This window comes from Pelodiscus sinensis, chromosome 3 (genome assembly GCF_052426305.1).
Source record: "Pelodiscus sinensis isolate ZL-2025 chromosome 3, ASM5242630v1, whole genome shotgun sequence".
Classification (NCBI taxonomy): Eukaryota; Metazoa; Chordata; order Testudines; family Trionychidae; genus Pelodiscus; species Pelodiscus sinensis.
Window position 1 is genome coordinate 52,916,243 of NC_143054.1, and position 16,140 is coordinate 52,932,382.

General features: G+C 44.3%; 1 protein-coding gene across 4 annotated transcripts in view; it reads left to right on the forward strand.

The window, feature by feature from the left end:
* ADGRB3 (adhesion G protein-coupled receptor B3) overlaps window positions 1–16,140 on the forward strand; it is a 649,111-nt gene that overhangs the window by 563,397 nt on the left and 69,574 nt on the right. The window lies entirely within an intron of this gene.

Below are 16,140 nucleotides of genomic sequence, written 5' to 3' on the forward strand. Positions count from 1 at the left end.
TGTGTCCACATCCTTTCTATAATGGGATGCCCACAACTGGATGCAGTATTTTAAATGTGGCCTCAACAGTGTTGAATAAAGGGGAATAACTTCTCTAGATTTCCTGGAAATGCTACTCCTAATGCACCCTAATATGCTCTTAGCCTTCTTGGCTCCATGGGCACACTATTGACTCAGATCAAGCTTCTCGTCCACAGTAATCCCCAACTCCTTTTATGCTGAACTGCTATTTAACCAGTTGGTCCCCATCTTGTAACAATGCTTGGGATTCTTCTGTCCCAACAGCAGGACTCTGCACTTTTCCTCATTGAACCTCATCAGATTACTTTTGGCCCAATCCTCCAATTTGTCTAGGTCACTCTGGACCCAATCTGGCCCTAGAACTGATCCTTAGGGTACTCCACTTGAAACTGACCGCCAACCATACATCGAGCCATTGATCACTATCCATTGGGCCCAACAAACTAGCCAGCTTTTTGTCCAATCCAATTATCGTCCATTTATCCAATCCATTTTTCTTTAACTTCATGGGAATAATATAGTGGGAGACTGTATCAAAAGCTTTGCTAAAGTCAAGGTATATCACATCCACCAACTTCTCCATGTCCACAGAGCCAGTTGCCTCATTATAGAAGCTAATCATATTTGTCAGGCATGACTTGCCCTTGGTGAATCCATGTTGATTATTCCTGATCACTTTCCCCTCTTCCAAGTGCTTCAAAATGGATTATTTGAGGATCCCCTCCATTATTTTTCTGGGGATTGAAGTAAGGCTGGCTGGTCTGTAGTTCCCTGTATGGTCCTTCTTTCCTTTTTTTAATTTGGATGCCAAATTTGCCTTTTTCCAGTCATCTGGGACCTCTCCTGATCTCCACGAGTTTTCAAAGACAATGGCCAAAGGCTTTGCAATGACATTTGCCAACTCCCTCAATACCCTCGGATTCATTAAATCTGGACTCATGGATTTGTGTATGTCTAGCTTTTCTAAATAGTTCTTAACCTGTTCTTTCTCCACCCAGGGCTGCCTACCTCCTTCCCATATTGTGTTGCCTAGTGCAGTAGTCTGGGAGCTGACCTTATTTGTGAAGACAGGGGCAAAAAGATCATTGAGTAATTCAGCTTTTCCCACATCATCTGTCATTAGGTTAGCTCCTTCATCCTGTTAGGGCCTCACACCCTCCCTCATCACCCTCTTATGCTAACATGCCCGTAAAAACATTTTTTGTAACCCTTGCTAGCTAGAATTCCTAATTGTGCTTTCGCATTCCTGATTACTACCCTGCATTCTTGAGCAATATATTTATGCTCCTCCCTAGTCATCTATCCAAGTTTCCATTTCTTATAAGCTTCCTTTTTGTGTTTAAGCTCAAGAATTTCCCTGATAAGCCAATAAGGTCACCTACCATATTTGCTTTTCTTACTGTGCATTGGGATGGTTTGTTCCTGTGCCTTAAGAACATAAGAACAAGAACATAAGGATGGCCATACTGGGTCAGACCAAAGGTCCATCTAGCCCAGTATCCTGTCTGCCGACTTTGGCCAATACCAGATGTCCTAGAGGGAGGGATCACAACAGGTAATCCCCATGTGATCCTCCCCTGTCACCCACTTGCACAGAAACAGATGCTAGGGATACCATTCCTACCCATCCTGGCTAATAGCCATAGATGGACCTAATCTGCATGAATCTATCTAGCTCTTTTTTGAACCCTGTTAAAGTTCTAGCCTTCACTGCATCCTCTGGCAAGGAGTTTCACAGGCTGACTGTGTGAAATAAGGCTTATTAAAGAAGCTTCGATAAGACTTCTTTAAAATACTGCCAGCTCTCCTATACAACTTTTCCCTTCTTGTTAGCATTCCAGGGAATCCTGCCCATCAGTTCTCTGAGGGAGTCAAAGTCTCCTTTTCTGAAGTCCAGGGTGTGTATTTTGCTGTTCTCCCTTTTTCCATTTGTTAGGATCTTGAAATGTATCATCTCATGATCACTGCTGCCCAGGTAGCCACCTACATCTACTTCCCCTAGTAGTTTCTCCCTGAGCACCAGGTCAAGCTGTGCATGTCTCCTGGTCAGTTCCTTCATCACTTGTACCAGTTCATCTGCAAAAATGACACCATCAGCTCAGGATTAAACAAAGTCTGTGAATGGCTAGCCAATTACAAAGGCAGTTTCTCCTCTCTTGGTGTTCATACTTCCAGATCAGCTGCTAGAAGTGGGCCTCATCCTCCCTGACTGAATTTACCTCGTTATCACTAGCCTGATTCTTGCCTGCATATTTATACCTGCCTCTGGAAATTTCCACTACATGCATCTGACGTAGTGATGTTTGCCCAAGAAAGCTTATGCTCCAATACATCTGTTAGTCTATAAGGTGCTACAGGACTCCTTGTCACTTTTGCAGATCCAAACTAACCTGGCTACCCCTCTGATACTTGTACCAGGAAGTTATCCCCAACATTCTCCAAAAACTTTCTGGATTGTCTGTATACTCCTGTGCTGGTCACTCAACGGATGCCAGGGTAATTAAAGTCCCCCATGAGAACCAGGGCCCGAGATCTGAAAGCTTCTCTTAGTTATCTGAAGAAATCCTCATCTGCCTCATCCACCTGATCTGGTGGTCTATAGCAAACACCAAACACAATATCACTGTGTTGTTCTCACCTCTAAGCTTAACCCAAAGACTCTCAGTAAGCTTTTCTCCCATTTTATAGTGGAGTTCTGAGCAATCATACTGCTCTCTTACACACAGTGCAATTCCTCCTCCTTTTCTCCCCTGCCTGTTCTTCCTGAACAGTTTATACCCTTCCATGACAGTGCTCCAATTATGTGAGTCATCCTACCAAGTCTCCATTATTCCAATCAAATCATAGTTCTTTGTGCCAGAGTTTCTAATTGTTTCTGTTTGTTTCCCAGGCTTCTTGTGTTTTTGTACAAACACCTTAGATAACTATTTGATTGCCCTACCTTCTCCATTCAAATCAGGGGTCTACCTTTGTTGCTCCTTCCTCCTTGTGTTTCTTCCCCACTCATCACAGGGCTTAGATCACCGTCCCCCAATGAATCTAATTTAAAACCCTCCTCAATAGGTTTGCAAGCCTACCTGCACAGATGCTCTTTCCTCTCTTGGGTAGGTGGATCTCATCTCTTCCTTGTGCCAATCCTTGGCCCCAAAACGAGTCCCATGGTCAAAGAATGCAAAGCCCTCTCTCTGACACCATCTGAACAAATATGCATTTACTTCCATGATTTGACAATCCCTACCTGGATCTTTTCCTTCAATAGGGAGGATGGATGAGAACACCACTTACTCTTGAAATTCCTTGATCCTTCTTCCTAGTGCTACATAATCTATGGTGACTTGCTCAAGGTCATTCTTGGCCATATCGTTAGTTCCTACATGGAGAAGCAGAAAGGAGTAGCAATCCAAAGGTTTGATCAGTTTTGGAAGACTCTCGGTCACATCCTGAATTCTAGTCCCTGGTAAGCAGCACACTTCTCGAGATTCCAGGTTTGGACAGCAGATGAATGACTCTATCCCTCTTAGGAGGGAGTCACTTACCACCACCAGCCATTTTTTCTCCTGGGGGGATGGTCGTGGAACCCCCTAATACCAAATGAGGATTCTAACTTGTACCTGCAATGGGCTCAAAGGCTCATTCCCATAGACGAAGTTCTCCAGGAGTGCCATGGCGCTCCATCACTCAGCTAACAGGAGAGGGCAAAGGGGGACAGTTGCCCTGGGGCCCAGTGATTCAAAATGGCTCAGGGCTCTTGGCTGCTGCTGTTGCTACAGTGGCAATGGCCAGAGCCACAAACTTTTTAAATTGACATCAGAGTGCCATGCCAGGCCATGCACTGTGGGCAGTCCTATGGGCTCGGGGGGGGGGAGGGGAAGGGAGAAGGCACACTGTACTCCAGGTGGTGAGGTGGTGCTGAGGGTTGCCTGGGGCTGGCATGGTGTGCTTCAGTCTAGCTGCCACAGCCCCACCCCTTCCAACCAAGGCCCTGCCTCTTCTGGGAGCATGGAGTCACCACCCTCTCACATACCTTGCCCAGGGGCCCATGGAGGCTGTTGGTGTCTTTGGTCCCCAGCCATACCTCAGCATTATGGGTGGAAGAGGAGGAGTTCTGTATCATCCAAGGATTTTCCTGTGCTGAGGTACTCCTGCACAGTGCAAAGCATACATATGATGGTGTGGCCGTGGGCCCAAAGAGTTCACATTATGCTGGGGGATGTTATTTTATTAAAATGTACCATGATTTTGTCAGCAGTATAATTTGGTTAATTCTTACTACTTTTCTAAAGCCATAAAATAAATATATCTAACACCCTTCACCTGCAATATAAGCAATGTTATGAAAGGACTGCTCAACCTTGATATGTCTTATAAGCGCTATATTAAGTGCAGGGAAAGAGGAATTCAGACCAGTGCCTACCAGAACAGCCTCCTTGGGAAAAGTATAGCCATTGAAATGGTCAGGTTAAATAAAGAATAATTCAGACTTACTTTCCTTCTGGAGTTAAACCATAGATAAGAACAGTAAGTAGGATAGAAACATCCTTAATTGTGTATACTGTGCTTTGTGCAGTTATGTGCCTTACTTTTTACGTACACAGCAGCTTCATTCATATGGTTAAACCATTCTTTTTCTAACATGGCTTGATTTGTCCTGTTAAATATATTGTAACAAATATTTTTGTAATTGCTAAGAACTGTGTCCGGTATATACCAAAAGTGGTCCGTGACTTGAATCCTATGTTTCATTATCAAATGTGCGTAAATAACTAGTATTTCTAAGAATGTTCATTTAACTATAATTTGTTTCATGATTATCAAACTCAGAAATGAAATATTTCCTATCCAAAATCTCTTATTGAGTACGTACATATAACCAGCACTATACAATTAAAAGTATATATCTACTCAGAAAGTCCATGAATATTGGTTTATTTTCAAATCACAATTCCTGCCCTCAAAAAGAACTAATAGCAGCTTTGGACTCTTAGAAGTCTGGAGAGTAGTCAAGGAACAAAAACACTGTTTTTTCTGGTTTTCCCTTAACTTTGAAATGTAGGAATCCATCTTATTCATATGATGCCAGTACATATTGAAACAGCTTGAGAGAGTCAAAATTTCTAAGCCTGATTTCCAGTGGTTGACTGTATCACAATTTTAAGACAAATTGGCAGATAACCGCTATTTTGAAGCAACCTCTGATATCCTGCATGGATTTGTTTCTGTCCTTTTGATAATTTTAAAATTCCTGCTGAGGTTGGCTGCTGCAGTCACCTAGAACACTAGAAATCAAAATAACAGTATCCACAATATGTGAAGCACTGTTCATAGTGTGCAAGTCTGTATCTATGGCAACATTTTTTTGCCCATTTAGATTGTTTTCAAGCAGCTCTATATCTTCGTCTTCATGGCATTTGCTGACTGAAATATAGCAAAAAATGCATTTCTGATAGTGTCCATGTCTAACCGTCTGAGAGATGTTTTTTTCTTGACCTTCACAGCACTTAACCAGTCTATCTCCAAGGCATATATTCACTAAGGTCTCTTTGTGTAACAGTCCTTGTGAGAAACTTTATATTTTTAATGGAATGCAGTCAGTTTAAAATCTAGTTATATATTATATCATTCATTACCTGCAGATCTGAATGTTTTAGAAAGTACAATATGTATCATTATTCTATATATTTGTGGGAGTTGAAGTGTAGCCAAGTAAAATGACCTCCACAGGATCATTTAGGATTTTAGAGCCCAAACTGGGAAGAGAAACAAAGCCTATTCACAAAATCTCACTACCCTGCTCTAAAAATTGTTTCTGATACTACACATATCCATGAGTCCTCCTTTCATAATTTGTGGACTTGTAGTAAAGTATTCCTGTTCTTTAGATGCTTTTTCCCTCCCATTGCTGTGCTATGTGAAAGACCCACAAAACTTCAAGGAAACATAATGATATGCTGAAAACAGTGAAACTGTCTGTACTAAAATATACCGATAATTTCCCAAAGCAAATAAAGTGCACAAATAAAGGAACTTTAATTTCTCTGATCTCATTCAGTTACATTAATCTGTTATGTGTATGAATTGGAAGTATGAAACACATGTCCCCAAATATTGGAAGACAACAGTAATTCTGATAAAGACCAAGGGATGCTAATGGAATTAGACACAAGATTTCAGTGTGATGCGGCAATAAAAACAGGGCTTTTGGGGGCTGCATATACAGAAGTTTTACACTGTGGAGCCAGGTACTTGTGCTGTCAAGGTAGGATCTCTTCTCTTGCATTGGATGTGCATCCGGAGAAGACTTCTTCCCATAGATGCAACCCCTTTCTAGCTCCCAACCTTACCAAAAGCAAGGGTGGTTAGCTGCCTTCGCAGCAACATTTTTCTTCTATGAGACCTCATGAGGGGAACTGCACAATGGAGTGAGGCAGTGAGTAATGTGATGGAGATGCACATGGAGATATCTCAGAAAGGATAATATAGACTGACCTGGATAATTTGTGTCACTGATATTCTGTGGGAATTTGTTAGAGCAACTGTGCTTAAGGGGAGCTTTGGTATGGAGCTTCACTGTACAGGGGTACAGTCAGAGGTACAGCCTATCCATACAGATGGCTCTTTGGTCACAGAGACCCACTAGCACCAATGGAGTTTGAGAGAGGTTCCACAGCCTATTTCAATTTGACCTTTCTGTTCCCAAAAGGTCTGTACCTTACACATAGGCTTCGTCTAGACTAGCATGATTTTCCGCAAATGCTTTTAACGGAAAAGTTTTCCATTAAAAGCATTTGCGGAAAAGAGAGTCTAGATTGGCACGGACGCTTTTCCGCAAAAGCACTTTTTGCGGAAAAGCGTCCGTGCCAATCTAGACGTGTTTTTGCATAAGAAAGCCCCGATTGCCATTTTCACGATCGGGGCTTTTTTGCACAAAACAATACCGCGTTGTCTACACTGGCCCTCTTGCGCGAAAGCATTTGCGCAAGAGGGATTTTGCCCGAATGGGAGCAGCATAGCATTTCTGCAAGAAGAACTGATTTCAGACAATAGGAAGTCAGTGTTCTTGCGGAAATTCAAGCGGCCAGTGTAGACAGCTGGCAAGTTTTTCTGCAAAAGCAACTGCTTTTGCGGAAAAACTTGCCAGTCTAGATGCAGCCATAGGCTTTACTAAACAAAGCAATGATGAGACTGTTCAACAGATTCCAGAAAGCATATAGCTGCTAGTTCAAACCATGTGCCAAAGACATAAAGCTGAAATAGTCTGTAGAGGATCCTACCTACTTCGGATACTAAGCAAATTGAGATTGTTGTCTTCATTACTGAAGTTCTTTGCTTTAATATTCAAAGCTACAAGCACTTAAACAAAACATCATGAGAAGTGAAAGCAAGTTATTTTGTCTTTAATTTTTTCCTAATCTGTATCCATCACTGACTAATTATATTGGGGTCTGCTGCATCTCATTTTCTAATGTATTACACATGATTGACATAACACAGTCATATGTATCTAAGTGTTATGTGGCATTTCATCCAGAATATAGACACTATTTTAGTGGCCAGCAAACCTACTATGAATTTGCCAAAACCTCGAATTCCTGTAATTAAAAGTTTAGTCTTTAGTAGTGAGTTATTTGTGATTTGGGACCAGAACACTTGTAAGGCAGTTTGAAATGTATCTGCCAATATAAAAACAAGTTGTCCTATTTCATCTTAGGGTATGTCTAACTACAGTGTTATTTCGAAATATTTAATTTTGAAATAGTTATTGCGAAATATCTTATTTTGAAATAACACATCTGCACACAAAATGCATTTCGAAATAGCGTTTTGCTATTTTGTAATAGCATGTCCACACTGATTGGATGCTGAATCGCATTTAAGACCAGCTGAAACCAGTTCCGGCAGGGCATCTGGTCAGGAGTTACTTTGTGTGGCTGCTACCTGAGGCTATCTGAGGCCTGTGCTTAAAGAGACCCCCCCCTGGACAGCTGGTTCTCAGGTTTCCCTGCTTGCTTGCCTACCTCGCTGAGTGACAGCAAAGCATTTTTTTCTCTGTATACTCTGGTTGCCTTCACTCGGGACACCACAGCACCATGGAGCCAGAGCTTCCCCTGGGCAGTCTGGTGCTTCTTTTGGATGTGTGCAAGTGCAAGCCTGGCAGCACTTTCTGGAGGCTCCCTTGCAGCATCTGCTGCAGCCCAATCCCCAGGCCATCATCCAGACCCTCCTGGGTATGTGGAGGAGCAGCTGCAGCTCCTGGATGCCAGCAGCGACTGGTGGGACCACATCATCCTGGAGTGCTGAGGAGACCAACAATAGACCCAGAACTTTAGGATGAAGAAGAGCACCTTCATGGAGCTCTGCGAGTGGCTTGCCCCTGATCTGCAGTGACGGGACACGCACATGAGGCCTGCTATTCCCCTCCAGAAGCATGTGGCCATTGCTCCCTGGAAGTGCTCCATGCCAGATAGCTACCGATCCGTGGGGAACCAGTTTGGCGTGGGGAGAGCCACTGTTGGAGCAGTATGCAGGTATGGCAATCTCCAGCCACTGTGACAGGAGGAGAGGTATAAGGAGGGGATGGGCTGCCTTGGGAAAAGGCGGGGAGGTGGTGCATGTCCCCCTCCATGGGAGGGTTTATTCTGTCCCTCTCACACTAAGGACTGCCCCCGGTGGCCAGGATTGCAGGGGGGGTTACTCCTAGGAAATGGGGGCACGGGGCAGTGGCGGAGAAGGAGCACTCTCAGCCATCCTGGCACCTCAGTGACTCTCTGTTTTGTGTGTCCCCCTGCAGGTGGTCAAGGCCATCTATAGAGTGCTGCTTTGCAGAGTCATCCTCCTTGCCAATGTCAACGCAGTCATTGAGGGTTTGGCGCCCTGGGCTTCCCCAACTGTGGGGGGGGCGCTATAGACGGGACGCATATCCCCATCCATGCTCTAGAATACCAGGCCTCCCTCTATATCAACTGCAAGGGTATGTCTACACTACAAAGTTAATTCGAACTAATGGACGTTAGTTTGAATTAACTTTGATAGGTGCTACACAAGCGCTCCGCTAGTTCGAACTTAATTCGAACTAGCGGAGCGCTTAGTTCGAACTAGGTAAACCTCATTCTACGAGGACTAAGCCTAGTTCGAACTTACTAGTTCGAATTAAGGGGTGTGTAGCCCCTTAATTCGAACTAGTGGGAGGCTAGCCCTCCCCAGCTTTCCCTGGTGGCCCCCTCCCGGCCCCGGACCCCTTAAAGGGGCACGGGCTGGCTACGGTGCCCGTGCCAGGTGCAAGCCTGCCAGCACCCAGCTAGCAGACCCTGCACCTGGCACGGCTCGAGCCAGCCACCCGATGCCCCCCAGCCCTCCCCCTCTTCCCGGGACCAGGCTGGCGGCTCCCGGGAGCTTGCCCAGGACCGCAAGAGGCGGGCACCCGCCTGGTCTAGTGCGGACATCGTGGACCTCATCCAAGACCTCCACACTAGGCACAGGAAGGTGGCCGTCTAGGGCAGGAGAACTGCCAGCCTGGCCACCCAGGAGCAGGTGTGCATGTAAATCAAGGTGGTCCACTGAGAACCCCGACCCTGAGCCATGAGCTTACAATGGCCCTACTGGGTCAGACCAAAGGTCCATCTAGCCCAGTAGCCTGTCTGCCGACAGCGGCCAACCCTAGGGACCCTGGAGGGGATGGACCAAAGACAGTGACCAAGCCATTTGTCTCGTTCCATCCCTCTCCAACCTGCCACAAACTTTGGGCAGGGACACCACTCCTACCCCCTGGCTAATACCACTCCATGGACCCAACCTCCATCACTTTATCTCACTTCTCTTTAAACTGTGTTCTAGTTCTAGCCTTCACAGCCTCCTGCAGCAAGGAGTTCCATCATCTGATGCCCTGCTGGCACTGCTTCCGGCCATCGTTAACCCCGGTTCATGGTCCACTTAATGTGGACATGCTAGTTTGAATTAGCAAAACACTAATTCGAACTAGTTTTTAAGTCTAGATGCGCTAATTCGAATTAGCTTAGTGTAGACATACCCTAAGGGATACTGTTCCTTCATCCTGCAGGCTGTGTCTGACCACCAGGGCCACTTTGTGGACATCAGTGTAGGGTGGTCCGGCAAAGCACACACCGCACGTGTGTACCGCAACTCCTCCATTTGCCAGAGGCTGCTCGCTGGGACTTTGTTTCCCTACCTAAATCAGGGTCAGGGATGTGGACATGCCTGTGTGCCTGGTGGGGGATGTGACCTATCCCCTACAATCCTACCTCATGAAGACCTACATGGGACAGGCATTTAATGCCAGGCTCGGCAGGGCCCGCATCATGGTAGAAGGGGCCTCCAGCCATTTTAGATGCCCCCTCAGCTGCCTGGACCTCTCCGAGCAGAATATTCTGCACATGGTGGCAGCATGCTGTGTGCTTCACAATTTGTACGAGAGGAAGGGGGAGGCTTTCCTGTCAGTCTGGATGGCAGAGGCTGAGCACTTGGCCAGCCTGTACACACAGCCCCACATGGCAGCCAGCTGGGAGTCCCAACAGTGGGCTGTCCATATCTGGGAGGCCCTGCGGGAAAGCTTCCACCCGGAGGAGGACTAAAGGGGAGGAAGGGGGAGGAGAAGCTCAGGGCTTAGGGTTGGAGAGAGGTAAACCTGGGGTCAGAAGCACGTCATGTGCCTTCATGAATACACGCGTGTGGGTAACAGGCCCCTGTGTGGCAGCCAGCTTGTGCCACGTGCCCAGGGGTGGCACAGCACATGCATCTGTTCCTGTGTGAACCGTGGCCAGCAAGGACCACACAAGCAGTCCCTGGTCTCCCTCCCCTCCCACCACGCATAAGGGGACAGTTATTGCACATTTTGTTGCTTCCCCAGCCTCAGACAACACCAGCAGCATGCTCGCTGGGATGGCGCGGGGGCCCTGGCTGCGTGGCATACTCCCTCCAGGCTCCTGTGGCTCCTGGCCATCCTCCTCCTCCTCCTCCATGCCCTGGTCAGGTCCCTCTGCCACAGGGTCAATGACCACCTGGGGGGGCATGGACCGTCCCACCCCCAAGGATGCAGTTCAGGGCATCAAAATAGGTGTCTGAGTCTGCCCTTGGTTGGGAGCTGTCCCCTGTGGCCCTGGCAGACACCTGCCACAGCTCCTTGGTTTTCATGCAAACCTCCTCCTGGGTTCGCATGTGGCCTTTGGTGGCCAGGCTGGCAGCCATACGGCGGTAGATGGCTACATTCCTCCATCTAGTGTGGAGATCATCAACATTGCAGGCCTCCCCCCAAACCTCAATGAGGTCCCTGATCTCTGCACTGGACCAGGCAGGAGCCTGCCTTTTCTGGCCTCTGGCAGGCTCCTGGGAGCTGGCAGACTGGTTCTGGGGAGCAGTGGAGGGCTGTCTGGCACTGGCTGCCAGGCTTATGCTGGAGCCACTGGATCGGGGCAGCGACTGCTGGCTCTGGGCTGGCAGGCCTGGAGTTGGCACAGACACTATGGCCAGACTCTACCCCTTTAAGGGTACTGAGGAGCAGGGGGAGGAGAGGAGTTTTCCTGGTTGGGGCCAGAGTGGCCAGCAGGGCACTCTGGGAAGGGCTGGAGGCACCCTTTTTCGAAATAAGCATCTACACAGCGCTTATAGCAATTTTGAAATAGGTGCTATTACCCATGGAATGAGGTTTACCAATTTCAAAATAAGCCCTCTGCTATTTTGAATTAATTTCAAAATAGAGGTTGGCTTGTGTAGACACTAGTACAGTTATTTCAAAATAACAGTTATTATTTTGAAATAACTTTACTGTGTAGACATACCCCAAGAGACTAGCAAATATATATATATAGTATCATGAACTTCTGTGGGTAAGACCCACTTCAGCAAATGAGTTGGAGTGGAACTAACAGAATTCAAGATATATATATGTTATATATATAGATATATATAACAGCAAAAAAAGTACCTGTCATTTGTAGGACCTGTGTTAATGAAGCTAATTAAGTGGCCTGGATGTGTCCCATTCATAGCTTTTGGTATGGAAATGCAAATGTCAAAGGCAAGGGAAATTGGCTTTGTAGTGCATTAACCATTTCATGTCTTCATTCAAGCCCATGATAACTGTCAAATTTGTAGATGAATTCCAGTTCTGAAGTCTTTCCCTATAACTGGGTGGTGAAATTTCTTTGTAGAAGAATGGCTACTTTTACATCCATGACTGAGTGACCAGGTAGGTTACAATGTTCCCCTATAGATTTATGTGTGTTACCAGTCCTGATGTCTGGTTTGTGTCCATTTATACTTTGTCACAGAGACAGTTCAGTTTGGCCAGTATACGTGACAGAGGGAGATTGCTGCCACATGATGACATATACTACGTTAGAGGATGTGCAGTTGTATGAGCTCCTCATTAGTATGGCTTATGTGGTTAGGTCCTGTGATGGTATCGCTTGTACAGATATGTGGAAAGAGTTGGCAATGGGTTTGTTTCAAGGATAGGTTCCTGGGTGAGTGTATCTGAGGTGTGGTGTATGGCTCCTAGGGAATTGGCCTGTCTCCCAAAGCTTGTGAGAGTGAGAGATTGTTTTCCAGGATAGGTTGCAGATTTGATTATTGAGTTTAAATTGTTTAACTGGTTTGAATGTCATAAGCATAAATATAATATAAAATAAATTCATTCTCAATAATTATACCACCCAAAGATATGCTACATCTGAAAACCCATCATATAACTGGCCAATCAAATGTAAAATAAAATAGTCAAGAATCTGGATACAAAATATGTAGTATCTTAGAATAGCCAGGTTAATTATAGAAGGGAGATAGAGAGAGAGAAGCAGCAGAACATCAGCCTCACCAAGTTTCTGCAATCCTAGTTCTAAAACAATTAGTAACAAGGACTAACAATAAATCTGTTCTAGTGTTAACACTTTGAAGGGTTGAAAACAATTTATCTCCAGGAAACTGTGTGCCTAGCATAGATTGAGAAGGCAATATTAATGAACGTCAGAGCCAGGAAACAACAGCATACTTAAAGCTAAGCAGAGCTTGAATCAATGAGAAGAGGCAGTCAAAAACAAATGAGTAATTTATTAAGCAATAATAGATTCAGGAAAGTACCTACTGAACATTCACTGCTTATTTTGACATATGTTGTAGAGCTAATTTAGTAGTTTTGTAAACTTAGCTTATTTGTGCAGCCTTCAAGAAAGATGCTTGCTTTACCTGTGCCTGGACTTCAGTGGAAATGTGAATTTTCACAAAGCTTTTTAAATCTCTCCTGGGGAAGACAATACGTTGAAATTAAGTTGTTAGTGAAGCATCTCCTATGTTTATTATGGTATTATTTATTTATTGAGTGTCGCTGGATTGCTCGGTTCTGTACAAAGACAGAGGAAGAAATGGTTCCTTCCTCAAGGAGATTACGGTCTAAATCAGACACATATCAGACACAAATCGATACTCTAAATTTGAAGCAATGATGATTTAATTTTATTTAAATACCTTCTGTCTTTGGTGGTTATTGAAAGGCCGAGTACAGGGGACATATATTCCATTCACACCGTGATCTCATTAGGAAATTAAACTTTCCTATTAAGAATTTATCTCTTTCCCATGAATATGCAAATAGCAAGTGCTCTACTGTGAATCCAAAAGAAGATAAAAAGCCTAAATGGAGGTAAAGTATCATCTGTAGGAGAATGTCCTCTTGCTCCATATGAAAAATACATGGATCACAAAAATAAAATAATTTTAAGAAAGGAATTGTATAAGTTGTACCCTGTCTCCCTGTTGTTGATACTCACATGTCTGTTCCTTGGAAATAGACATGTGTTTCTCCATTATGACTGTGTAGCTATGCTTTTGATCTTCCCTCTCCTTGGAATATCCGACTGTTAGAAGGGCGACATGGCCTTTACCCTGCCAGTAACCATAGTCAAGGGAGAGCTCTACAACCTTTCGTGTTCTCCATAGCAAGCATCCTTAGTAGTGAGGCCAGGAACCCACCTGGAAAAAGGGGTAGCAGAGAGACTCCTGGGCTGCATCTTAATGTTAGGGGTTTTTGTGGAGAGAATATAGTTAGCATATATTTAGGTATGTAAACTCTCTGGAACGTGACCCTGTCTTCATAGGCTTCTATTATACACCTACCTATAGTATCAATGCTACATAAATATCTATAATGGCACAGCTCTTCCCCAGAGACTGCATGGGGAAAGAGTGAGTTCCCTTATTCTTGACCTTATTTTGCTGGGGCTCAGTAATAAGGAAGATCCAAATATAGTGTTAATTGGAGCAGGGTGGAGAAAGAAAGGAGCTGGAGCAAGGGAAGTGCTACTCTTCTCCCAGATTTCCATACAGAAATGTGATTCTGAATTCTTCCTGTGTGATCAGATGTTGCTTTGGGTTTGAACAAGCCCATTCCTTTCTGTTCTGGGATACTTTTTGTGTGTTGCTTAGTTCCATAAGTTCTTTCTCTTAGAGTAATGTTTGATGGAGCAATTCTTTTAGTCAGCCCTGTTTGTGTAGTACTCCAGCTGCCAAGTGGCTTGCCTGCCCCAGCAGACACCCTGGCTTCATTCTTAATACATATACCAAAAATTCCATCATCTTTTGTAGCTGTTTTAGGGACAAGGAGTTGTGGAACTCTGAAGAATATCAGGCTTTATTTCAAATTCATTTTATTGAATACCGTTTCCCTGAAAGCATTTTGCTTTCAAAGGCACACAGACATCTGTCTCTACCTTTGATGGCTTGCAGCTTTTGCACCCATATGTAGAAGTGGAAATAAAATTTGGAGTTGGAGATTAGCAGCTTGGTCTTTAAATTGTGGATTTTCAATGAACAAATCTTGTTTAAGCTGGAGAACACAGCTGCTGCCTCACCAGTTTATTGGTATTATTTCCTTCCAGATATCTCTGTTGGCTTGTATATTGCTACTGAAGTATGTGGATTGACTCACTTTTTGCCTTCTGAAGTAATGCTTGAGTTCAGAGTTGCTTAGGCTTCTTATACTGATTATTAACCCTTTTTTTCTCTGATTCTCTGTGTGCTGATGTGTACATTAAAGATGAATCTTCCTTCTCTGTGAAGTATTGAAGTTTCAACAATATCATAGGGGTATGAAGGCTAATGCAAAAAAACCCTTTTATTCTCATTCTTACGCTCACCTCTTTGATGATACAGTGGCACTTTGAGGCTCTTGCACACTTCTGGAGCAATGGAAAATGAAACTAAAGATCTTAGACCAGCGCTGCTCAACTTTGGAAGCCCCGGGGGCCATAATGATACTCACAGCACATGCAGAGGTCTGCAACTTAAGTGTGGTTGCATATATATGCAAATAGTTTATTTCATTCTGACGAGCATGAATACAAAGATTAAGGCAAGACTAGGCCCCATTTAAGTCAGTTCTGCTGAAATTAATAAAATGCAATATTTACCTGATTTCCACCCATATGTCAGCACTTTTAATGAGCAATGACAGTCCAGGAATTTAACTAGTAAAATACATACCACAGAAGACCATTATATTGACTCGCTGTTGTGTAGTGTGTTCCCAGTGGAGGCCATGTTCAAAGGATCCCACCCACAGCCCACATGCTGAGCCCCGCATAAACCCAAACCACACCGCGGGCCACAAATAAATGGGCTGTGGGCTGCATGCAGCCACCAGGCCATGTGTTGAGTAGCCCTGCCCTAAACGCTAACCAATAACTCATTGTGACATGTTATGCTTCAAATATATGTATGTGAAAATGTGGGCTATGTATTATGAGGTGGTCAGAGATGTGCCACGGAGAACAACAGAATTCAAAATGGCCACCCTTAAAGAGACAAGCACCTTTTTTTCTCAACAAAAAATCCTTGGTGTTTCTCATAAAAAAAATTATTGTTTGGTGTTCCTCAGTCTTAAAAAGTTTAAGAAACACTGTGACAGTTCCTGTTCACACTCACAAATGTTTATAAGCATATTTTAGTAGTATTGTATTGAGCAATTTAATCAGTACAGTATTATAATCTTATACCATGGTGGATAGCAAGGCAATAAAATTGCATTGCTACTGCTTTGACATGGTTTAATCAATATTAGAAAGAAATGGAATTATTACAGCTGAATGCTGAGACCAGTACCTTGGACAGAAAGAT